This window comes from Rattus norvegicus, chromosome 17, assembly GCF_036323735.1.
Source record: "Rattus norvegicus strain BN/NHsdMcwi chromosome 17, GRCr8, whole genome shotgun sequence".
NCBI classification, from domain to species: domain Eukaryota; kingdom Metazoa; phylum Chordata; class Mammalia; order Rodentia; family Muridae; genus Rattus; species Rattus norvegicus.
Window position 1 is genome coordinate 15,367,129 of NC_086035.1, and position 26,585 is coordinate 15,393,713.

Below are 26,585 nucleotides of genomic sequence, written 5' to 3' on the forward strand. Positions count from 1 at the left end.
GGAGTCATCACAACATGAGAAAGGGTCGCAGCATTAACTAACTCCAAATAGTTCAAAAAACTAAATGTGAAATTTGAAGCACGGAATCTGCTGGGGGAAACAAGTTCTCTACATGATACAGGTATAAGAAAAGACTTTCTAAATAGGACTCCATTTGCCCAAGAATTAAGGCCAACAGCTGAACAAGTGGTTTGTCAGAATCCATCTGACAGAGGATTATTATCCATAATACATAAAGAACTCAAAAATTAGAGTAAAAAAACCCATAAAACATTCATTTTTTTAAAAGGGGACTTAAACAGAATATTCTCAAGAGAAAGAAAAAATTGCTAAGAAATGTCTCAGAAAATATTTCTTTTCTCTAGAATTAGAGAAGTGTGAATCAAAACAACCCTGGGGTTTTATCTTATCTCAGCCAAAATGACAAAAATCACCAAAACCAATGCTGGAAGGGAATTCTGGAGTCAGAGGCCCTCATTCCCTATGGATGGAATTGCAGAGTGGTGTAGCCACTGCGGAAATCATTGTGAAGAATGCGCAAAAATGCTACAATTAAATCTACCATATGACTCAGTTTTTATTTCAAGTGTCTGGGTGTTTTGTCTGCATGTGTGTATGTGCACCATATGTGTTTATGCAGTGCCACAGAGGCCAGAAGAGGAGGTCAGAGTCCCTGGAACTGGAGTTAGAGATGTAAGCTTTCCAGTGGGCGCTGAGGTTCAAATACAGATGCTCTGGGAAAACAGCTGGTACTCATAGCTGCCACCATCTGTGCCCGGAGTATTGGTGCTCCTCAGACCCACTCTTAGCCCTATTCCTGTGAGAGGCCTACGGAGACAGCCTAGATCAGTCAGATCCGAGAACCACCCCCCACCACACACACACACACACACACACACACACACACACACACACACACACACGTACAACAGAAGAAAAGTACATTTGCTACTTGTAGTCTAATTTTCTTCCTTTTTAACCATATTAGGCCCCTTTTCTTTTTTCTTTTCTTTTCTTTTTTTTTTTTTTTTTTCTGGAACTGAGGACTGAACCCAGGGCCTTGCACTTGCTAGGCAAGCACTCTACCACTGAGCTAAATCCCCAACCCCTCTCTTGCTAGAAGAGTACATTTAAAGTAAAAATATAATTTATGTTGTGCAGCATTTTAAATTTTATACATTTATTTACTCATTCATTTTGGTTTTCTGAGACAAGGTCTTATGTAGCCGGGCTAACTTCAAACTCACTGTTACCAGAGCTTAGAAACATAGATGTGTCCCACTTTTAAAGTAACCCAGCCAGGCATAGTGGCGTACCCTTTAATCACAGCACTCAGAAGGCAGAGGCAGGCAGATCTCTGTGAGTTTGTAGCCAGACTAGTCTATGTAGTAAGTCTGAGGACAGTCAAGGCTACAAAGAGATTGAATCTCAAAAACAAATAAATAGGTAAGTACATGAGAATAGACATTTTTAATAAGTTCATTGGCAGAACCGGGTACTTGGCTGATCCTTGTCGCAGCACACGACAGACAGGTGGAGACCCAGAGCATAACAGAAGGAGACCACATACGTGAGAACCTCCTGAACACTAGCCTGCTTTTTCCTAAGCAGTGAACACATGACTTCAGTAAATCCTAAACCTTGTTATATAGAACAAAACTAAGGTGTCACAGAAGCAAAATGAGGAAAGGGAATGGGGTTAAACTACCTAGTGTAGTTAAATGGAAAAATGACAACAGCTCCGATCTAGTCTGGTTCATGTTTCTTACAACATTCAAGGCCACATCACCTGCCAAGGTTTCCTTCCTCAGCGGCCATCGGAAGGCATGAGAACAGACAGACAGCCACTCTCATCATGTCACAGAACTCCTTAAATGCTAGCTAGCAAAGGTCGGTTTCTCACTGCCGGGACAGAGATGTGACAACAGGTAACTGCAGTCAGGTCCTGAGTCCCACCTAAGCCTAACTATATACTAAATCCAGATGAGCATCATGTCCTTTCTGGCACTCAAATGACTGGTCTTTAATGCAAGGCCATCAGAGACTTCTTAGGTTGTTTCTCTCAGGACTTAGAGGGTGTGGTGTTTCTGTTTCCCTTGGAAAACAGGCAGCTTGAAGCATTCAGAATTGTTATTTTCCCTGTAATTTCCCTCCTGTAATCCCTGAAACCCAAGCTTAGTGAGGGCCTGGTGAGAGAGTTACACATATGGTAGTGTGAGCATTGTTGGGAATAGGGATTCTTTTCCACTGATACACTGTCTGAAGGAGATGGCTATAAACCAGGGCGACCACAATATTTACAAAGGTATGTAATGAAAAAAGAAGACTTTGGCAACTAATGTAACTCCATCACTCTTGGGGAGGATAAAGAGACATTCACTTGAGGTTTAATAAATCAAAATATAGTGTGTTTGTCCACAGCTTCACTTTTTCCCATTACTGGTGGGTGATGTCATCATCTTCATTTCCCTTAGAATCTGTTTGTGTCCAGGAAAAGAAAAGATTAATGTTAACTGCAGTTATTATCATGTAATCTTATTTTGTGGTGAATTTTAGTTTTCATTTTGCCACCTATGTAGAGGTTTTTTTTAAGATTTATCTTTGTGTATGTGTGTGTCTGTCTGTCTATCTGTGTGTCTGTGTTGTCATATGAGGGTTTGTGCACATGAGTGCAGCAGAGAGGCTGAGGCATCAGATCCTTGGAACTAAAGTCAGAAGAAGTTGTAAGCACCTAGTGTGGAGGCTGAGGATCAACCAGGCCATCTCTCCAGCCCTTATTTCTACTTCCCTTGTCTCCTTGTGTTAGTGGCCACATCCATTGCCTTATGCATGGTAAGCAAAAGTAGTACCAAGAAACTAATCCTCTTACCTCTTACTCTAGGAGGTTTTCAGTTGATTTTATTTTTCTCAAATTAAGCTCTGAATTTTTTTTTTTTAGCACTAGAGATCAAACTCCTTCATCTTGCAAGGCAAGTGGTCTACTCCAGAGTACATCCCTGGCCACTGAATACTGATCTTAAAAAGGATAAAGCTAAGCTACTCTGTTTGGCTGGGTAATGTGGCTTCTAGAAGCTGCGTTTTATTAAATAAAGCTCCTTATGCCAGTACAGCACACCTTCTTATGCAGTACTGGTCAGGCGGGGCCCAGAGGCCCTTAAGACAATGGAGGCCAGTGCCACCAGAGCTAGAGGATAAGATCCTGTTATTGAAGACATAAGGCATTTTGATTGCAAGACCAAAACAAGCTGACAAGGAACTAGAAGCATCCTTCCTGAAACTATTTTTCACAGTGCCAGAAAGTGCTGTGCAGACCTGGAGGAGAAAAAGCATTCATTTGTCTTATCCATCTGTGACCCCCAGGCAATATGTGCCTTCTAGTATAATAATGCCATGACCATTACAGGCGTAACCAACCACTTTATGATTAGATCTGAGGCCTACTCCTTAGAAGGAGTTCATACCTGATACTGTAAACTTGGCCAACTCCCATGGCTGCAGAGATCAGAGGAAACCAGCTACTATTGTTAATGGTCATGGTGTCAGACTACCTTCTAATTATTAATGTTTATACCTACAGATTGGTGCTGCTTTAAGCTTTAGTCAGAGAATCTTCTGTTTGTAGTGGGTAACAGTTAATGCAGTCACTGTTCTGAGAATAAGGGACTATTTAATTATGCACCCTTCAACACATCACTTAATTTCCAAAACTCAGGGAACATTGTGGAAGACGAATGCAAAAATCAAAAAGTTTTCCCAAATCACACAAAATAAAATTTAGTATTGCTGAGAAATATATAAATAACTAAAACACTATTCACAACAGTACTGAGATAGTATTAAAATTGTAGTACTTTACGATCCTTTGCTCTCCTATACCTGCATTTCTCTGCCAAAGTGGTGTTTTAGCATCACTACTCACAGAGCAACATCTACCTTGTTCAAAGCAAATAAGTGGAGCTAGGGCTTTGTCATCAAAACCTGAACAATGCAAAGTTCCTACGACAGTTGATTAGTTAATATGGTCTGGTAAAGTATTAGGGCAATGACTACCTCTAGCAGTGTGATTATGTTAGGATTTAGCCCTACAGGAAGTTCATCCTTAGGATGCCCAGTGACCTTGTTTCAGTCCCTAGCACCTCAAAACAAAACACAACCAGTGTCTGCAGTTGTCAGAAAGTGACAATGTTGAGCAGTATTCAATCCAGAATATTCTCCTTCAAAAATTCCATTCTTGTACTATTTAATGTCCTTACTCTGCTGTGTCTGACTGCTGAATATCCTTTGCTTCCTCCTCACCATCAGCCTCCTCCTGATTCTCCTGCTGTTGTTGTGGATGATGATGACGGTTATGATATAACAATGACAACAATTTTGGGAATGGAGATTCAAATACAAGAGGGAAACAGCAGAATCATATATGACAGGCTTTGGAGATAACATTGAAACTTAAGTGCTGTACCAAAACATTACATGGGAAGAAGGTAACTGGGTCTGCATTTGTAAATGGCCACCATGATTGTGCTGTGCTTTATAAGACAAGTGGAAGGAGCCAATCTAGAAGCAAAGCACCACTAAGAAACTTGTGGCAATCAGGCAGTGGTGGTGCACTTGCACTCAGGAGACAGACAGAGGCAGCTGGATCTCTTGAGTTCAAGGCCAGCCTGGTCTATAGAGCAAGCTTTAGGACAGCCAGGACTATAGAGAGACCCTGTCTCAAAACACCAAAATAATAATAATAATAATAATAATAATAATAATAATAATAATAATAATAACTTTTTTGTTATCCAAGAAAGATTTCTTGAGGAGTTGAGTATATAAAATTAGTAAGAGGAATCAGGAATGTGAAGCTTAGTTCTTGGGCATACTCCAACTGCATTGTAAGACACTTATTTCCTGAGGCAACCTCAGGCTACCACAGTCAGCTCTGCAGATCATGTGATAACTAGTAATAAAGCCACAGAGTTGAATGAAGTCATAGACTACTGTGTATAATAAAGCTGAGAGGCAAAGTTTATTAAGAATTAGGGGAACAAAGGATTTTAAAACTTTCCAAATTAAGCACTTTCATGCATTGATGACAGGAATGTAAAATGATAGACTTTATTTAGGTCACCACCAGACCACTAAATGCTAAACCATTCTGCTTCTAGAGAGCCACCCTCACAGTTATGCACAGAAATACATCATCCTCTCATGTAGATGTTTGTTGTAGTGTATAAAGTACTGAAAACTAAGTACACGTAACCCAGGCAATGGCTGGAATTGTTACCTTCTAGATTATGTTAGAAGAACCACAGAATAAGAAGTACCAGGAATCAGTCTTCCCACTTAGATAACAGCTAGACTGACAGAATCTGTCTGATGCAACTGTTGTGGAATTTTGGGGACTACTAAGGGCTTGCAGTGTCCCGGAGGAAGGCTAGGGTAGTGAATTGTGGTTAATTTGGTCAATTTCAGCTCTCAGCACAGTAGCTGCTAACCAGCTCTGGACCTAGCTCCATCTCTGATATCGGTAGCGTGTCCCTGGGGTAAACCAGTGTTCTCCTGTGTATTTCAGGAGGCTGCTATCTGATCATAGCGGTTCAGAGGCAGGAACCATCATCTACCTTGGGTTTCTATTGCTGCAGTGAAACACCATGACCAAAAGGCAAGTTGGGAAGGAAAGATGTATTCAGCTTACACTTCTCCCCTGTAGTTGATTATCGAAGGAAGTCAGGACAGGAACCCAAACAGGGCAGGAACCTGGAGGCAGGAGCTGATGCAGACAGTGAAGCAGTGCTGTTCAACTAGCTTGCTCCCCCATGATGGCTCAGCTTGCTTTCTTATGTAAGAGTCACCCACAGTGGGCTGGAGCCTTCCTCCTCAATCACTAAATTAAGAAAGTCAACCTAAAACTCTCCAGCACATTGCCCCGCCCTTTCTTTTCCTGCTGAAGCCATACTCATATGCTCCTTTTTCTTGTTGTTCTTCATGTGAGAGGTAAATTAAAGACTGGGCCATTAACAAGTTACTGCAGACTCTAGGGAGATGGTTCAGTGGGTGCTGTGCTTACTACACAAGAATGAGGATGTAAGTTCAAATTCCAGTGTAAAAGAGCAGTGTGCACCTGTAACCCCAGCATTGAGGAATGGGAGGAGACTGGTGGACTGCTAGAGTTTGTTGGCTAGCCAGTCTAGCTGAAATAGTGAGTTCTGGGTTCAGTGAAAACCTAGTCTCAAAAGACAAAGATAGGGAATGAAAGAGACCTCTGGACTTGACCTCTGACCCACACAAGCATACACAGCTGCAAGCTCACCTGTACACACATCTGGACACATACCATACACAGCATATATGTATTTATCCACAAATAATTTTTTCAAATAAAGCTAACTGCAGTGATAAGCAGGGGTAAGAAAATAAATGAAAGAGATAAATATGATCCCTGTGCACTTATGCATGGGAGGAATGTTATAATGAAATCCTTTAAATTCTGTATAGTCATTGTATGATAATTTTTAAGTAACCCAATAAATAGATAGGGGAAAGTAGAAATTGACAGCCCAGGTTCCAAGAAAGGCGCTAATTCTGAGTAGAACTGAGAAGACATTAAGTTTGCAATTCAGACTGATCTTCGGCACAAATGAGAAAATAAATTAGAAAAATAAAGCATTTTTAAAATTTAATTAACCCTAGAGATAGGGAGAGATGCTGATTTCCATTATTAAGGGTCTTGTAGGATACTCTAAAGCAGGCCAGCATGCAGCATAGAAATCACAGGAGAAAAGAAAAGGAAGCAGAATGAGTATTTGAAGACGTAATAGCAGAACCTCCCCATAATTTATGCACATGAATATGAACATGCCTTGGACTGCATAACCAGTTCCATGTGAAAGACATTACAGAAATGTCATATTATTTCCTGGAAGGAAAAAGACTTTGGACAACTATGAAGAATGCTCGAATAATTAAAGTAAGATGTGAGAGAGGTCAGGGTCTTAGGAACAAAGCGTAGAAAGTAGGTGAGACCCAGCATGGCTACAGGGTAAGACCCCCCTCCCCCATCTCAAAAGCACAACTGTGAAACTCTAGAACTTGGCCACAGTCAAACAAGTAACTTGGACACTAATTGTCCATCCACAGTCTTTGTAGAAAGCTTAACTCTTCCTTTCCCATCCACACCCATTGTTGCTAAGAGAATTGGCTGCAATTCTCTTTGCTGAAAAATAGCAGAAACTATATTCCAGTAAGCCCAAGGAGTACATAAGAGGCCATAGTAGAGGAACACTGAAGAAATGTGCTTCTCTTATAGGTCTTGGAGAACTGCAGAAATTCCTGACGGTCTGGGACTAGGAATGGGAAGCTTTCATGTCGACATTGTCTGCAGATTCTCTATCCCACTTTCTGTCTAGGGTCTAGTGTTGTCTTATCCCTACACTCTTTGTAACATTGCTGCATTCTCTTTCACAAATGCTGTCTTTTGCAGAACAGCTTTTGCTGTGTTGGCAGACACATGACCCAGAGGAGCCATCTGTATCTTCAAGTCTGTATATCCACAACCCAGTGTCCCAGATGGGTGGTCAAGGAAAAGTTTATACTTTCTCCAAAAGACTCTGATTGGGCCAGGCCTCCATCCCTGGTCCTGTGCACTCTGATCTTTGGAGTCAAGTTCAAGTACAGGTCATGTAGATAATGCTGAGCAGTGGTGATATGGGGTTTTATGAAGTTAACTATAAATCCAGCAAAAGACTATCTAGGTAAACTGTTGCCTTTATGACGAAAGGAAAGGTTCTTATTGAATAGAACGTTCTTGAGTAAACATCCTGAGGAGATCATCTTTATACTGTTGGGGTGTGTTTCACTGTTTAACCTAGAACCAGCTTTATTCCTATTAACCTGTCAGTGTGAGGACTTGATTTTTCTCTCTTTACCTGGTACATTTATTTACATCAGTGTCTTAGTTAGGGTTCTATTACTGTGAAAAGATACAATGACCAAGGCAACTCTCAGAAAGGCAAACACTTTCTTTTATTGGATATTTTCCTTATTTACATTTCAAATGTTATCCCCTTTTTCTGTTTCCCCTCTGGAAACCCCTCCATACCATTCCCCAACCCCTTGCCTCCATGAGGGTGTTCCCCCTACCAACCCACCCACTCGCTCCCATCTCCCTTCCCTTGCATTCCCCTGGGGCATCAAGCCTTCACAAGATCAAGGGCCTCTCCTCCTACTGATGCCCAACAAGGCCATCCTCTGCTACATATGCAGCTGGAACCATAGGTCTGTCCATGTGTACTTTCTTTGGTTGGTGTTTTAGTCCCTGGGAGCTCTGGTTGGTTGATATTGTTGTTCTTATGGGGTCGCAAACCCCTTCAGCTCCTTCATTCCTTTCTCTAATTCCTCCATTGGAGACTTTATTCTCAGTCCAATGGTTGGCTGCGAGCATCCACCTCTGGCAGAGCCTCTCAGGAGACAGCTCTATTAGGCTTCTGTCAGCATGCACTTCTTGGCATTGGCTATACTGTTTGGGTTTGGTGACTGCATGTGGACTAGATCACCAGGTGTGTCAGTCTCTGGATGTGTCAGTCTCTGCTCCAAACTTTGTCTCTGTGTTTCCTCCCTTGAGTATTTTGTTCCCTTTCTAAGAAGGACTGAAGCATCCACACTTTGGTCTTCCTTCTTCTTGAACTTCATGTAGTCTGTGGATTGTATCTTGGGTATTCTGAGCTTTGGGCTAATATCCACTTATCAGTGAGTGCAAACCATGTGTGTTCTTTTGTGATTGGGTTACCTCACTCAGGATATTTTCTAGTTCCAGACATTTGCCTAAGAATTTCATGAAGCCATTTTTTTAATAGCCGAGTAGTACTCAAGGCAAACATTTAATTGGGGCTGGCTTACAGGTTTAGAGGTTCAGTCCACATCATCAAGCCAGGAAGCATGGCAGCATGCAGGCAGGCATGGAGCTGAAGAATGAATGAGAATTTTTGCAGCAGAAACTGACTCTTCTGCACTGGGCCAAGCATCAAAGCCCATCCTCACAGTGGTGCACTTCCTCCAACAAGGCAACACGTCCTAATAGTGCCACTTTCCATGTTGCTAAGCATATTCAAACCACCACAACCAGTATCTGGAACTGATTACAAGAACCTTACACAGTTTTTAGCTCTATATCATGAGAATTTTTCTTTAATTATATGCAAGTGTTTTGTTTTTTATTTTGTTGACCCAGGGCGTCAGTATAGCTGTAGCTGCCCTGGAACTCAGACATCTGCCTGCCTCTCCTTCCCAAGGGCTGAAATTGAATTTGTGTGCACCAGTACAGCTATATACAAGCTTATAAGAGCAGAGTTTGATTTTATTCTTGGCAGTCTTTTTTTTTTCTGAAATTATAGAGGTGCTTTTTCTTTGGAGGGTAGTTTAAAAGCATTGGCTATAGCATATTTACTGTTTGCACTAGTTAATTAGTTATAGCATATTTACTCTGCACTGGTTAATAGTTGTGTTTGCATTTAAAGTGACTAATTTCAAGCAGGCTTTAGTGAAACAAACAATATTTTCACTATGAAATCACCAGCATATGAGCTGCAGGAACTGTGCCATCATCTTTTTATGGTGGTATGCCATTTGGTGTGTATAATTCAGAACAGAAGTGAATTTTAAATGTTTACATGCTGAAAATAGCTTCCTTACTCCAGGAGGGGAGCATTAGCCATGGCCGAGCACTTGGCTGTGACCAAGAGCTGTCTTGCACCTGGTGCCTTCTTAGTTTGTCATCTTGACCCCTCATAAGCCCTGTGATGGTTTCATGCTGGGTCAGATGTGAATCAGGGACTGATCACATCACTGTAGCTGCTTCTACTTCAAACTGTCTCAGGGCCTATGCCTGCTCCACCACAACCAGTATCAGCCCCACCTACTTCATGAGGTGCCATTCAGATGCTTATGATCTGTGTTGATGGCCATTTTGCCTGAACAGGACCCTGGAAATGTGTGTATTTGTGCCTGGAGGCACATACAGAGACCAGGAAGGCAGCCCTCCTCTATCACTTTTTGCCATATTCCTTTGAAATAAAATCTTTCCCAAGTCTAGAGATCATGGTTTTTGGTTTTGCTGTCAGCCAGGCAGCCCCAGTGAGCTCCATGTCTTCCTCACATGGCAGTGGAGTTGCAGGCAGGCACTAAAGACCATATCCAGCTTGTTATATGGAGACGGGGGCCACACTCAGGTCTACAAGCTTGTGGGCCCGGGCTACTATGCCCTTCACTGTTGAGCCAGCCACCTCTCCAGCCTCTACTCATGCTCTTTACCAATTCAACTAAACTCCCTTCGGCTTGATTTCCTTTAGCCTTTTCATCTATAAGTCAGTTGCAGTCATGAAGTTCACAAATTCAACAAAAATTTCATAGGAAAAAATGGCACTACTAGAAAGGAACACATGAAAGAATTTTTTGTTACTTGAAAAAATAAGCCTCTATTAAGTGAAAATTATGGAGAATCTAGATAAAGTTACAAATAAAGTTGTCAAAGTGATTATAATAAGCAGAAAAGTTTTAGGAAAGTGGTATTTTGTTTTTTCATAATTAGAGAAGCATTGATATCTGCGTATTTTAAAAGGTAATTCAAATTTTAAAAATTAAGACAGAAATTAGTCACACAACAGTTTAAGGATAGTTAAATAAGAAAACTGCAAGATAAACTTGAGGAAACCCTAATCACAACAACCACCAAAGGAAGCCTCTGACGTCTTTCTACTGCTGTGGGCAGTCTTTGCTGGGCATCTGATGTACATGAAGCAACAACATTGATTTCTGCGTCTAGCTTCTTTTACTTGGAGTTGTGTCTGGGGTTTGTCCATATCGTAGTGGGTATGGGCACTTGGTTTCTTTTCATTGACCAGTAGAATTCTGGCTTTACCTGTCTAAGCACTCACCAGTTTAGTGAACTTGGGTTATTTTAAGTTGCCTGAAAAGAATAAATCTACCATGAACATTCTTATATACAGATATGCTTTGTTTTTTTTTTTTCATAGTTAAGTTCCTAGGGGTGGAATTGCTGAGCTGCATGACGAATTCATGTTTATTGCTTATGAACATTATAAACTATTGCAGTGTCACAGAAAATGGCAGAGTAGGCCACCCCCAGATCACTTTCTCTCCTGAAATCACCATAAACTGCCAAATTCGACAGGTTAAACCCTGCTGAGACCTGGGATCAAATCTGAGACTTGCAGCAGCTGAGGAACACTGAATGGAGAGAGAGCTACTGACTTCAGAGGAAGTCATGGAGGTCCCTCCTGCCTGCATGTCTTCTTGCCCATGCTCTTGATGCAGCCCATGCTCTTGATGCAGCCCATGCTCTTGATGCAGCCCATGCTCTTGATGCAGCTTGCTGGAGTTAGGAGACAGATGTGAACATCTTTCCAATGCTATGTTTTATATTCTGACCTGCTTTGATGGGTCCCCAAAGGAGTAGTGCAGAACCTGATCTGCCCCCTAACTCCCCTCAGCTGTAGCAGCTTTCTGAGTCTCACTATACAGCTCTAGCTGTCCTGCAATTCAACGTGGAGAACAGTCCTCCTAACTCAGCCTCCCAAGAAGAATTACAGGCATGTGCCACCATGTCTGGGTGGCTACACTAGCTTTTAATTGTGGGGTCTTAATAAGTTTTTTTTTTCCTTTTTCTTTTTTTCAGAGCTGGGGACCGAACCTAGGGCCTTGCGCTTGCTAGGCAAGCACTCTACCACTGAGCTAAATCCCCAACCCCAATAAGTTTTAAATAGTATATTTATCTGACAAACACAAACCACCGGTATCACCATCACCACCCCTCCCCCACCTTCACATTCCCCACAAGTGAGCAACACTTTAAGAACGTGCAGGCCTCAGGAGGCCTTGCTGTGCTTGAGTCCTTCATTGCTATGAGCTGTAACTAGGTAAGTGATTTCTCATGTCCATCTGTTACCATGCATGCTATGAGAACATCATTATCTCATCCTGTAGGGCACAAAAGACCCAAGTCCGTTTGCAGATGCCCCTGGGAGAACTTCGGGTAGTGACTGGACATTCTAAGGAGGTGCTGAGTAAGGTGTCGTCTGCCGAGGTTCCCAGAGGTTCTGACTCTGCTAACATAACTGTAACTGCTTGTTCTAAACACTTTTTCTTTCGTCTTCAGACTCCAACTTTAGTTTCTCCTCTCTGTGTATTTTCCTGTATGGTAAAAAGCAGTAAAATATATCTACTTAGTCTTCAGAACTTGTAAATAAGGAATCTTATCCTGGTATACATATGTAATCAAGAATTGCGTTAAAGGTGCTTGATTTTTAAAACATAGGTTTCCAATTTATTTGCCACTGAAGTATAACTTTATTTAAAAAAATTAAAATCTGTCTTTTGGTTATTCGGTCTTTAAGGGGAAAAAATCCCAGCAGCTTGACTGTCTTGGCCCACACGCTCTGTTTCCATTCTGCTGCTGGCCAGGGCTGCATAAACAGTGGTTGTTATGCAAGCCTCCAGGCCTCCAGGGCCCTTATCCCGCCCAGCCCTCAGATACTGCGGCTGTTTCCAAACACAGCTAAGTGCTGCACAGTCCCTTCAGTTCCCTGGTCAGCTTCAACCTCTGGAAATTACTGTTACTGCAAGTTTATTTAACCCTACATGCTAACTGAATTATTTTTTAATATGTTATTTCCTTTTAATTGACCTATGTTGAATTGATAATAGAGAAAGGTTTTAAAAGACAAATAGAAGCTAAAAAATATTTAAAACAAATGTTTACAACTAAAATCTTTATGTGACAAAGGTATCTAAGCTGTAGCCCTTCCCCATTTATGTCAAAATGCAATGCAATGCCAGTTGAACCACAGCATGTGACCATAACTCAAGATAAAGAAATATGGAACACTTGTGTTATGTGTAAATGAGCCAAAAGGTGGGCTCCATATTTTCAGGTAACTTCTTTTTATATATTTAAATCCCAAAAGAGTGGAAAGGACTCTGAACACGTCATTCAGAGCACAATTTATATAAGCTATAAAACTTACTGACCAACGTGCCCAGCTCTGATACCCACAGCTCAGATGAGACGTGGTGGCTGCTCCTGCAGCAGCGTCCCAGACCCTCAGTAGTCCTGTGCTTAAGAGATTTCTTTGCTCATTGTCTGCTTTTCTCATCAAATTTTATGCCTCATGAGGTCACACATGCTGTCTTTTGTCTTTTTACCTTTGGTAAAATAAGACAAAGAAAAGGACATACATCATAAATACACAGTTTAATAGTTTTTCACAAAAGGAGTTTGTAGTATAACCACCACCCAAATCAGGAATCGGAACAGTCTCCAGAAACCCTTTCCTCTTTCCAGTCCTTGTTACTAGGCAAGCACTCTGCTGGTTGCTGGAGAGCCCAGCCTAATGTAGACCTGCATGGGTAGAACAGGCAGAGGGAGGGATGTGTGTATGACCACAAATCTTTTGTCGTATCACTGTATGGAATTCACAAAGGATCTACCACCCTGTTCTTAGGTCCTGCCCAGTCTCAGCTGTAATAAATAGTATTGCTGTGAGTTTGTGAGGACGGGTACAGTTTTGGTTTGGAATTAATGAATCATGGGGTATATATCTGTTAGCTTGAGTATATGTTGTCTGATAGTTTCCCAAAGTGTAGACACACACACACACACACACACACACACACACACACACACACACACACCAGACACTCTGTTACATCATTTTGAATTAATTTGTCCAGATTTTTTTCAGTATTTTACTTGTGGTACTTTAGGAAAACAACTCCATTTTAGAACAGGCAAAGATTTTCTCTTTACATCCTCATCATTTCCTCTAATTCAAGAGTTATTTCATTGCAATATGAATGGTAATGATGTTTTGTAGAGAAATGGAAAGTAGAGATGCAAGAGTAAACTGGACCCTTTTCTCAGAAGTTTCAAACATGTCCTCATGGACTCCTAGTAGTAAAAACGAAGAGATCTGAACATGGTAAGGACTTGTTATAATGTTGACGCTGGTTTTAACAACAGTCATCTATACTAATGTAAATACTGCAGTAAGGTTTTATACATAAGCCATGCACAGTCTTCATAATCCTTCTGTTATGTAAAACTTCTGGGGAAATATATAAGAAAACAGTAACGAAAGGCCTTGGAAGGAACTCAGGAGGTCCCTGGAGCTTCTGTGGCAGTCTCCCATTTTGTCTCCTGCACTCAATTTGGCAACTAAGCTGGATCAGAGCCCACCTCAAACTGCCGTTTCCATCCTGGCTCTGGGGCACTAAGACATCAGCACATATATATGTGAGCCATGGTTTTCTTAATTTAAAAATAGGCATAATTTTACGTCTCCACCTTATAACATCATTCCATGATGTTAGACAAAAGCTCTTGGAGCACTCAACCTGCTGTACACAAGGTAAAGTCCTTCTACCTGTTACCTGTTCTATGATCACAGCTGCCCTCCTATCTGACCCTTCTCTCAGGAGGCCTGTTTTCTTTTGTCTTAATCATCAGCTCTCGAGGTAATACAAAATTTATTGAAGGCAGAGGCAAGTAGAAGGGAAGGCACCAGTAAACTCTCGGGGACTAGGATGCAGGGGAGATGGCATCTCCTTGAGACCAGGGAAAGCACCGTCAGATGAAAAATGGAAGCAGGACAGGTAGAAGTTCAAAGTCACTGTAAGAAGCAGAAATGGTCTTCCTGCCCCCATCTTCTCAGCACGATGGTCTGCCTTTGTGGGGAAGATATAAAAAGACAAGATGTTTCTAGTCTCTAAATCCAGAATGCCTTTCTTTTTTCATAACTTTCCTCTGCATAGATAATGTTTTTTTTTAATAAAAAGCAAAGGATAAAGAATACCTTTACTAGATCTAGGCTCTTTTTAATTTTTATTATGTGGGAGAATATTTTGGCTCTATTTATGTATATGTGCCTGGTGCCTGCAGAGGTCAGAAAGGGTGTTGAATCCCCTAGAACAATAGGTACAGATCACCGTGAGCCACCATGTAGATGCTGGAAATCAAACCTGTGCGCTCTGCAAGAGCAACAAGAGCTTTAAACCACCAAGCTCTCCAGCCCTGAGGCTTTAAACCACCCAGCTTTCTCTCTAGCCCTGAGGCTTTATTTATTTGTTTGTTTGTTTATGTTTATATGTATGAGTGTTTGCATGTGTCTTAATTAGGGTCTCCATTGCTGTGAAGAGGCACCATGACCAAGGCAACTCCTATAAAGGACGACATTTAATTGGGGCTGGCTTACAGGTTCTGAGGATCAGTCCATTATCATCATGGCAGGAAGCATGACAGTGTCCAAGCGGACATGTAACTAGAGGAGCTGAGAGTTCAACATCTTGTTCCAAAAGCAAACAGAAGACTTGCTTCAAGGCAGCTAGAAGGAGGGCCCCAATGCCTACCCTCAAAGTGACACACTTCCTCCAACAAGTCCCCACTTCCTAATAGGGCCACTCACTGTACCAAGCATATTCAAACCACCACATTCCACTCCCTAGCCCCCACATGCTTGTTCAAAGACATGAGTCTGTGAGGGCCATACCTAGCCATAGCATAAGGCAAAATACATTTAGTCCAACTTCAAAAGTCCCATGGTCTATAACAGTCTCAACAATGTTAAAAGCTCAAAGTATCTTCTGATACTCATCCAGTCACTTAACATACAGCCTGTGATGTTGGAGGTATGTGATCTGCTTTTTGATTTTGATTTTATAGGAGATTATAGTTATCATTCTAAGACATCATAGTGAGGAAATACTAGACCAAAAACCAGCTTGGCAAACCTTAAACTCTGAATCTTCATGTCTGATGTCCAACTCCTTTCAGCTTTGTTGACTGTAGCACAATTCTTTTTTTTTTTTTCTTTTCTTCTTTTTTTCAGAGCTGGGGACTGAACCCAGGGCCTTGCGCTTGCTAGGCAAGCGCTCTACCACTGAGCTAAATCCCCAACCCCAGCACAGTTCTTTCTCTTGTGTTGGTTCCACTCCCTGCTAGCAGTTTTCCTCAGGAGAGATCCCACGGCTCTGTCTGGGATCTACACATGATCTCCTGGGCTTCTCAAAAGGGCTTGGGTCACTTCTCCAGCTCTGCGCTCTATAGCGCTCTAGATTCTGGTTGACACCACTGCTGCTGCTATTCTTAGTGATCATCCCATGATACTGGCATCTCCAATTCTGTGGAGTCTTTTTCTACAACTAGGTTCCACCAATAGCTTCTCACAGGCTCCCTTCATGGTGCCAAGCCTTAATTTCTTTGTGTGATCCCTTAAGTCCTGGGCCATCAACTACAGCTGAGGCTGCACCTTCACCAATGGCCTTCTCTGGCCTCTCACAGTGCCCAGCCTCAGCTGCTCCTCGTGACCCCTTCATGCCTTCAAAACCAGTATAACCTGGGTGATTCTTACACATTACCAAGTCCAGTCACAGCAATGAGGTGCAACCTTGGCTATCTCTGGAACACAGCCTCTCTGTGCTCTCAGAAAACACTTCACAGAAGACTTCACCTCAGTGATGTTGGTCTCTTCTTAATCGCTGCTAATCTCTTAGCTCCAGCTGACCAGCATCCATTGTCCCAGTTATCCCTTCTGTTCTGGACTCTAAAGCCAGAGCCACATGGCAGAAGCTGTTAAGTTCTGCTGTTTGCTAGAGCTGGACGGCCCCCTTGTTCTATTACATTATCACCAGCTTTCTGCTTTCCAACCCCCCAGCCTAAGCTTGGCTGTTCTGGAACTTGTTCTGTTGATTGATCTCGAACTCAGAGATCTGCATGCCTGTCTCCTAAGTGCCAGGATTAAAGGTGTGGTCCACCACACTTGGACTTAAGCTTTTCTCTACTAAGAATGTGTTCTGTACCAGGCTGGCCTTGAGCCCAGAGATCTGCTTGCTTCTATCTTCTGAAATTAAAGATGCACACCACCTTGCCTGAGCTTTTCATGGCCACTAAGCCTCAAGTTCCAGAACAAAAGCCTGCATCTTTCATTTCTAGATTGGTTCCAGGTTAAAAGTTCAAGTGAAGACAATAACCAAGTAACAATAACACCTATTATGATATAACTAGCTTTTTCTTGTCCAATGACAAACACATAAACAATAATCTTAGCTGGGTGGGATCTTGCCACAAAGCCACCACTCCCTTAATCCTTGAACACAGGATTCGGCTCCATTTCCCTTCCTGGTGCCCCTTTATTACTTGAACCACACATTTTTATATCTTTCCTTTCTAAGCTTGCTATGCTTGTTCAAAATGCTCTTCATGAGACTTAACCAGAGAACAAAGTTTCTGTTAGGCTTTTTTTTTTTTTTTGAGACTTCCTTGTCAATGCAATTAATATAAATCTGTTTACCTTAGCCTCAGGTAGACTCTACAGACAAGGGCAAAAAGCAGTCACATTCATCACCAAAATATCACAAGAACAGTCTCTAAGTCATATATTGAAGCTCTTGAGCCAGGCCCCCCACCGTTCAAATTACCTTCTACACACAATGTCTTCCACATTCCTACTAGGATGGCCCCACTTAAAGCATTCCACTGGCTTTCCAAATCCAAAGTCTCAATCCACATTCCTCCGAACAAAACTATGTTCAGGCCTATCACAGCAATGCCTCACTCCTGATACCAACTTCTGCCTTAGTTGGGGGTTTCCATTGCTGTAAAGAGACATGACCAAGGCAGTTCCTATAAAGGACAACATTTAATTGTGGCTGGCTTACAGGTTCTGAGGTTCAGTCCAGTATCACTATGGCAAGAAACATGGCAGCACCCAGGTAGCTATGGAATTGAAAGAGCAGAAAGTTCTACCTCTTGTTCCAAAAGCAAAACAACAATAAGACTGGCTTCTAGGCAGCTGGGGGAGGGTCTCAAAGCCCACCCCCAAAGTGGCACACTTCCTCCAACAAGCCCATGCCACTCCCTGGACCAAGCATATTCAAACCACCACAGTGTACATCTATCTCTGTCTATGCCCCTACCACACATGTGCCTGGTATCCCCAGAAGCCAGAAGAGGGCATTGGATTCTCTGGAACTGGGATGACCATGTGGGTGCTGGAAACCAAATCCAGGTCATTTACAAGTACAGCAAGTGCTCTTAACAGGAAGTTATCTCTGCAGGCCCTAAGTCCAGGCCTGCAAGGTTGGTGTCATAGTAATATTACATATCAGTGGGTGGCACTAGACGAAGAGTATAGAGCAGAGCTTTATGAAGGCCATTACAGTTCCCAATAGAAATGTTCTTGCTTCTCATGGTCTCCTCCAACATCAGAGTCCATCACAAGCACAGCAGGGAATTGTGTTACAAATGACGGTAAAGGGGCTGGGGATTTAGCTCAGTGGTAGAGCGCTTACCTAGGAAGCGCAAGGCCCTGGGTTCGGTCCCCAGCTCCGAAAAAAAGAACCAAAAAAAAAAAAAAAAAAAAAAACAAATGACGGTAAAAAGATTTAGCTTAACCCAGTGCACAGTGGTGGCTCACACCTTTGATCCCAGCACTTAGAAGCAGAGGCAAGCAGATCTGTGAGTTTGAGGCCAGCCTGGTCTACAGAGCAAGTTCTAGAACAACCAGGGCTACACAGAAAAACCCTGTCTCAAAAATTAATTAAATAAAGCAGCAGGCTCAGAAAAGAAGCTAAAAGCAAACAAAAACCTTACCCATCAGAATGAGTTTGTTAAGGAGAGTTTTGTGATCAACTTGGATCCATAATCAGTCCTTTGGGTAGGAAAGCAATTACTGAAAGAGATAGCTTGATGTAGCCTTGAAGGGAGAGAAGGCCTTCCTTCCAGAGCCCTGACAGGAACTACATTAGGAAAGAGGAGCTGAAATGGAGAGAGAGGCCCTTCAGTTTTCTTTAGAACAAAGGCAGTTTTCTGGTTTTATAGGTTTCACGTAGGAAATCGTACAACATGAGATATACTCTTACCAGATAGGACCAGAGGTTTGTCTTGCAATTACAAAGGAAAGAGACTAGAAGTGCTTTTCCACAAGATCTGTGTGATACCCACCTTTTGGGCTCCACCACCAAAACAGACTCTGAACCTCAGTGAATGGGTGTAGCTGTGCCAATGAGGTGTCACTATGTACCCCCATGGCCGACTTCCATGTTATTTTCATATGTCTTCAAGGACTTTGACTGTTTTCAGAAGTCCTTGGCCCAGAAGCCATACAAAACCAGGAGGGCATAGGATGTGGCCTGCAGTCTATAATCTTTCTGTTTGCATAGGATTGGCCTTTACTCTGATTCCTTTGCCTTAGTGTCACATGAGCTGGTTATCCATGCTGGCTTTCTTGTTTCTTACTAAAAGTCCCTAAGTCTTCAGTTTAAAAATGTTGTTGCCTCTGGGCTGGAGAGTTGGGCCAGCAGTTAAGAGCACCGACTGCTCTTCCAAAAAGGTCCTGAGTTCAATTCCTGACAACTACATGGTGGCTCACAGCCATCTGTAATGCGATCAAATGCCCTCTTCTGGTGAGTCTGAAGAGAGTGACAGTGTACTCATATACATAAAATAAATAAAAATGTTGTTGCAACATAATTCAAATATGGTAGGTCTCTTACAAATTTAAGCCCCCCCGCCCTTAGTTCTTCTGAAATCTATATATACAGGAGATACATAAAGGAGAGGAGACCAGGAAAGTAAGAGTGGGGCCCACCCTTTGGGCTCTGCACTTGGAAAATATTTGGCAACAATCCACAGTAAGGTTCTGAGCCATCTGCAGGGTTAGATGACCACAGATCACACCCAGGCTGAGCAGAGCTGTTCTAGAGCTTTGTGGTTTTGCTCATGACCATTGGTACTGCAGACGTTGTGGCTTCCCTGGGTTCATGGCCCACATGAGCTTAGAACAGTGAATGTTCCAGCTGTTTGCTTCTCTGAGCAACGTTTAGCATATGTTCGTGAGCTCCCTCTGGATAAGCAGTATTTATCATGACCCCCTTGGCTGATCCCAGTTATTTGTAGGGATGATTCCAGCAATAGTCCTGAGCAGCTCTCTCTCTCTCTCTCACTCTCTCTCTCTCTCAACGCCTAACTTCCTCTACTGATGATGTGGAACCTCTGTTAAGAGTCAGATGAGTGAGGTGCTAGCATTTCCTGAGCCAGTATAGAACTGTACCCATTGTTCTTACAACCCAGAAGACTTAGAGCAGACCTCATGGGTAGGCCAGTGTTTTGTATCTCAGGTCACGGGACCAAGTCCAGGAAAGTCAGTATAATATGGTTTGCAGGATGTGCCCTGGCAACACAGCTACTACATTCAGCTCTATTTGTGTTGTTCAAGGAGTGTTTACTTGAAAAAACAGAGAGACAGTAACTTAAAAGTCCACAGATAGTCAATCCTTCCATTCTCTATATAGTTAAAGGGCTTACAGGCTGTCACTGGCTGTCCATTCTGACAGAGGTCACAGAGGTCAGCGTTTGAGTTGGATGGTATGTTGTGCTTTCCTTCTAGTGGTTCTGCTACTCTGAAATTTTCCAAAATGGGCTTCTGATGCTGGAGGGGGTGTTTCTGTCAGTTCAGAAGATTGTGATGATATGATTTCTTCTCCAAATTGCTCTAGAATGGCTAACCCTTCACTGAAAGTCATGAGAGTGTGAGCCTGATTCACTTGTCTCACTGACTGAAAGGATCATGGTACCTGCCAACCTTTCCTTAGGCCTGAGTCAGATGAGCCCCTGGCAGATAGATGCTACACTGAGTCCACTCTTTTAGTGTTTAGAGTTTTTTTTAGTTAAAGTTAACACTTTTAACTCTTTAATTGCCTCTCCAGGAGAGCCTTTATGACCTCAGAGCAGAAGCACTGTGGTGTGTGGGAAATGGTCATCAGCATGGAGAGTTATCCTGAGGTGTGCACCAAAGATAACACATGTTTGTTTGTGGCATCTGTGTGCACAGATAGGTGGAGAGGTGGCTGTTGGTGCCTGTCCCTGTGTGCCTTCTCTTATTCTTTCCACTCAGAGTATAAACTAAGTAACAATATTGTAAAAACTCTACCTTGGTTACAATCCTATTGGCTCCTTGGAGATGGTTTCTTTCCACAACAGGGCCAGGGTGTGCAACATGAGCCACAATTTTCAGCTCGTTTCTCCCTCTCCTGTGTTTCCCTCCACACACCCCACCTTGACAGAAACCTGCAAGAACTAAGGAGCAGGTTGTGACAGGTGGGGACAATGAGATTCATGGTAGACAGTGACCCTAGCATGCTACATGTCACAGAGAAAGCAAGGGACTGATGCTACTACAGTTAGGAGGACAGGTAGAGAGGTAGCCCCCGATGCAGAGAGCACATCAGAAACAAAGCTTCTTCTGTCAGTGCTCACAGTGGTTGCCGACGTCTGTGGGTGTGGTGTTGGAACCAGAATGAGCCGGAGGCGCCAATTCCTGCACCTAATCCATCAAGATGTGATACAGGGCTTGTATTGATGTCTAAAGGGACAAAGGAGAGGAGACAGTATGAGCAGCTGAGTCATTGGAAGAGGACACATTCTGGCTTGGGCAGTTCAGTTTTGCTCATATAGAAGTGTTCTTGTGAGGGAAGGCACTGTGTGTACAGGGTGAGGAGTATAATGGCAGCAGCTCCATGTCCACATTTAGCTTCTGGCAATTCAAAACTATTTCAAAGTAAACAACAGCGCAGGCTCACGGTTTAAAAGTGACTGCCCAGCTAACACAACTGAGCTGGGGACCAAGGCGCATTATCCCTGGCAGAGGCAGTGCTGGCACAGCAGTCACTGGGGTCTGAGTATCAGTCCGTTATCAATCATCTTGGCTTTGGTTTGATTTTGCATTTGCTTAATGGCCAGTTGTAACTGTAATTCTTGCAAATCTTATTTTAATAATGGTTCTTAAATGTTTTAACTTCCCTCGTAGCCCACCACCCACCAAAGGTACTGGAAAAGAAAGGATACAGGGGAAGTGGACCTGTTTAGAAAGGTTCTCTGGAGCAGTTCCCATCTGTGTTGTCTAGAAATCAGCAGTTCAGTTCACAGGCCAGCAGGCAGCAGCAGCTCGGTCCACTGCAAACACCTCACAGACGCACCAGCAGTCCAGTTCAGTAGAGTCAGGATAGCAATAGCAGAGACATGACCTAGCAGAGACAGCCAGGCCTCGGCCTCTGCTCCAGTCAGCAGGAGGGACCAACAGGAACACCAGGAGAAGTTCTCAGCTGTGCTCCTCTCAGGGGAGCAGAGATCAATAAAGACTGGAAACCTACAATCATTGCACAGCTAACTGCACCAGCAAGCCAAGCCCTGTCTCTATCACTCTGTGGAGTCCTATTTATACCCTCCAAACATCACGTGTCCTCCATGTGCATTGCCTCGGCACGGGTTTTGCCTCGGCACGGGTTTTGCCTCAGCACGTGCATCCAATCAGCCTGAGTCCTTAGAAGTGCCAAGAAGTGCAGCACACACGAGAAGGTTTTTTGGGGCACTTCTGTCTATGGAGTCCCAACAAATGCAGCTCAGCTACATCATGTAAGGTGGACCAGTACATGATGCCATTAGCGAAGAATCCTCCATCACGTGTCCTTTCACGTTATTGCTTTAGCAAAGCATCCTCTGTGTGTCTGCTTCAGTGAAACGTTCCTTCACGAGTCTGCCCCACCAAAACACCATCCAACCGACTTTCCAAAGAACCCTCAAGTTTCTACTTTAGCTAGGGATGTTCCTTTACTTGACATATTATTTGTCTTTATCCTTTGTTAGTCATTTAAATGCGAATTGTCTTGTTTTGAGACAGGGCCATTCCAGGCTGGCACTGAACCTTTAATCTGCCTGCCTCAGCCTCCATGGAATAGAAAGGCTGAGCTTATAGGTGTACATCAACTCATCAGCTGTTGATCTGTTAGCTATACATGTTCTTTACATATTCTACATCACTCAGTGTAAGGCTTCCCAGCGTCTTTACAATGGCCTTTAAGAGTTTTCAATGATGGGGTTGGGGATTTAGCTCAGTGGTAGAGCGCTTGCCTAGGAAGCACAAGGCCCTGGGTTCGGTCCCCAGCTCCGGGGGAAAAAAAAAAAGTTTTCAATGATGAAGAAACCAGTTTACCAAAGAGACGATTTATTCCTCTCCTACAGTCGCTGCTTTTCACTTTGTATCTGATAAATCTTTGACTAATGTAGGATGCAGAGGTTTTCTACTGTGGCATTTTAGGCCCAGAGTTTCACTCTTTATGTCATACTTCTGGACCACCTGTTAGTTTAACCTTATGTGTGGTGTGAGACAAGGACTGAGATTCCGTTTGGGAGAGGAGGAATGAGACAGGGTTTCTCTGTGTAGCCCTGGCTGTCCTGGAACTTGCTCTGTAGACCAAGCTGGCCCAGAATCAGAGCTCTGCCTTCCTAGTGCAGGATTAAAGGCATGTGCTACTATAGCCCCAGGGTTCCTTATATGAAGATGCCCGGTTGTCCTGGCATTGGTCCCTGAAAAGTCAGGAAGAGTTTTGACCATATGGCTCGCACATGGCAGCTAACCACCATCTGCATGTGCAGCCCTAGTTCCAGGGTCTGGGGCCCTCTCCTGACCTACAGTCATCAGGCACACATGGGTACACAGACATACATTATAAATCTTAAAGCTGTGCATATGTGGTAGTGCATACTTGTAATCCCAGCACTGAGGAACAAGTAAGAGGGTCTCTGGAGCTTGCTGCTAGCTAACTAAATGGGAATCACCAAGTCCCAGTTACTACTCACTGTGTAGTGCTCTGTGCTCTTAGACAGGACTCAAGTTTGGTTCCTAGCACTCATATCACGTGGCTTACCACTACCTGTAACTTCAGCTCCAGGGGTCCAACATCATTGCCTTCATAGGTACCCACATATGTACATATGAGTACACACACTTTGAACTAACAATAAACTCCTTTAATTTCAGCCCCTGTGGTGCAGAGGCAGGCCAGTCTCTGAGTTCAAGGCCATCTTGCTCTACAAACTGCTTAGTTCCAGGCCAAACAGAGCTAGTGTAAAACCTTGTCTCTAAATGATGGTGGAGCCAGGCATGGTGGTAGACAGCCTTAATCCCAGCTCTCTGAGTTCAAGGCCAGCATAGGACAACCAGGGCTACACAAAACCTGTCTTGAAAACAAAAACAAACAAGATAAAAACAATCCATGTATCCATTAGTTAACAGATACACTGTGATCTATATAATAGTAACTGATCATATAAGATAATATGGATGGGCCTTGAAAACATACTAAATAAAAGCATGTTCATTACAGAATTCTATTTGTCTAAAATTCCATTAACAGGAAATCTGTAACAGAAAATATGTTAATGGTTGCCAGTTCTGTGTTGGGGACATTTAAAGGCCAGAGAGTTTCTTTTTTTTTTTTTTTTTCTTTTCTTTTTTTTTGGAGCTGGGGATCGAACCCAGGGCCTTGCACTTGCTAGGCAAGCGCTCTACCACTGAGCTAAATCTCCAACCCCGAGAGTTTCTTTACGGAGTAATGAAAACATTGGGGAATTAGAAAGTGGTACAATTGTACCTCCTTGGAAATATAAAATTGTATGTTCTAGTCATTTTATTATGCTGTGCTTCTGCACTTTGAATTATGACATTTTTAAAAAAACATTCAATTGTTCAGGCATAATCTTTTGAAGTCAAGATAAACTAATGTCTGTGGACATCCAGACTGCCCCCATGGGATTCCCCTGTTCATTGGCTACTATGGAAACTTGGTGGAGGGGAGGTGATGTTGTGGTATTAAGCTACTATGGCTGAAGCATAGTAGAAGGCAGCCTGCCCATTAAAATATAGCCCCTCTGTACTCCACTAGCCAATGCCATAATACTGAGTGTCAAATGTAAACCGGGCTGGACATTAAATGAGCAGCATACGCGCGCGCGCACACACCCATTTGTCTATCATAAACACTTAGGTGTTTTTGTTTTTTTTTTCTTCATGCAAATTCTACCATATGGCACACAGCTGAGTAAACACATGGCTGCAGCATTCCTCAGTGGCCCTAGAGTGGAGGCACAAGAGCCAGCTAGTTAGTATGTATGAGGCCTCTCTAACAGCCACCTCCATAACAAACGTCCCTGGTGACATCTGCACATACAGGCTTCTATTGTCCTCTATACACCAGAGCCCCTGGTGACATGCAGAACGCACCTGTGCATGAGACAGAGCATGTCCGAGGATGTCTTTCCAGGGCCTGGCCGGTTGTTTCTCCTCTCTGGGCCTTGGCTTCACTGATGGAAGAATGTGACCTAAGCTCCCATATCGGGTGGATAGTTTCTGATGAGCCTTTTGTTGTCTTAGTGGTTTTCATGGAACACACTCTAAGTCAGGGACCATAACTAACTCCTTCCTGCCTGCTTAGTCCTTCCTTACGAAGTCCAATATAGCGATAGCTGTCTCTAGCTTCAAGAACAGTGCATATTTTAGTCTGATTATTTTTCAGAACTCTTCTGTCTTCCCCTCAGTCTTCTATGCCCTTGTCATTAAGAATAGCACGCGTATTAATAAATATAAGGTTGCTGTTCTTGGGGGTCCACTCAGGCTGTCAGCTTTTAATTCCTTCCTAATTCTCCAGTGTTGTGGAGTTGAGGTGACCAGGCAAAGGATGAAGCTGGGAATGCAGCAACCTTAACTTACAATGCAGGAGAACTCATGCAGTCCTAGCTTAGCTTTACAGAAGCATGGGTTTGAGTGCCTGCTCTCTGCCCAATGTCAGCATTTCTGTCTTTGTTATTAAAAACCAAGGATACTTTTCAGTGAAAGCATCTAATTTGAGCCTTCCTTTTGCTCATTTGATAGTATAGCCCAGGCAGTGGAAATCAGTTCCCTCCTGCTTGGAGGCCAAGCCTCAGGCCCGCCTTGGAGCCAGCCCAAGCCCCAGCACTCCCTTGAGCCCCATCTGCTGCCGCCAAGCAGAGTCTGGAAGCTGAACTGCCACGTTCACACGCACTCCTTTACGTTCCTCCAACAGTTGTTATTAATTTAGAAGAGCCTGAGGTTTTAACATTAACCAGCACTTTCCACTGAAATCACTTAGGTATACATTTTCCTTCTAAAAACTTGCTTTGCTGAAATTAGTAATTATCTGTAAAGTACACCAGCCCAGCCCAGCCCTGGAGCCTGATGTGTTCTTTGTTGGTGGCTGCATGCAGACACTGGCCGCCTTGGCTTCCCATGCTAAGGGGGAGTGTTCTCTGAAGGGTTGGGGGACGTTTGTCCCCAAGGAGCTTTATTTGATGGGCCCAGACTACTTTAATCTAGCCAGTCTCTACAGCCCCAGAAGGCTCTACCCCACCCCCACCCCCACCCCCACCCCCACCCCCACCCCCACCCCCACCCCCACCTCGGGGCAGTCACACCTCAGTCCTTGCTTAAGTACCACCACCCCTGGGAAGCATCTCTTCAGGCACTAAGGATACACGGAAGGACCTTTCAGAGATCGGCCTTGGGACCTTAAAATCTTGTGATGTTAATCTCAAGTCTGTTTAGTCTCTAACCCAATTGTCTATATGCACACAAATAGTCTTTTTGCAGACAAAAGGTGGTCATCAGTAATATTTGTCTTCTGATCAGATACTTGGAAAACAAACTTTTTTGTCATGGTGATATAGACACCTATGTCAG

At 43.2% G+C, this 26,585-nt stretch overlaps 1 protein-coding gene and 1 long non-coding RNA gene across 2 annotated transcripts in view; one reads left to right on the forward strand and one right to left on the reverse strand.

Moving 5' to 3' along the window:
• Positions 1-26,585, forward strand: part of Cenpp (centromere protein P) — a 175,221-nt gene that overhangs the window by 146,608 nt on the left and 2,028 nt on the right. The gene's annotated exons all lie outside the window — the stretch shown is intronic.
• On the reverse strand, positions 9,367-26,240 carry LOC134482692 (uncharacterized). Its single transcript, XR_010059106.1, has 2 exons — positions 21,912-26,240; positions 9,367-21,416 (listed from the first exon to the last, which is right to left on the reverse strand). It is a non-coding gene; the product is annotated as an uncharacterized LOC134482692 (long non-coding RNA).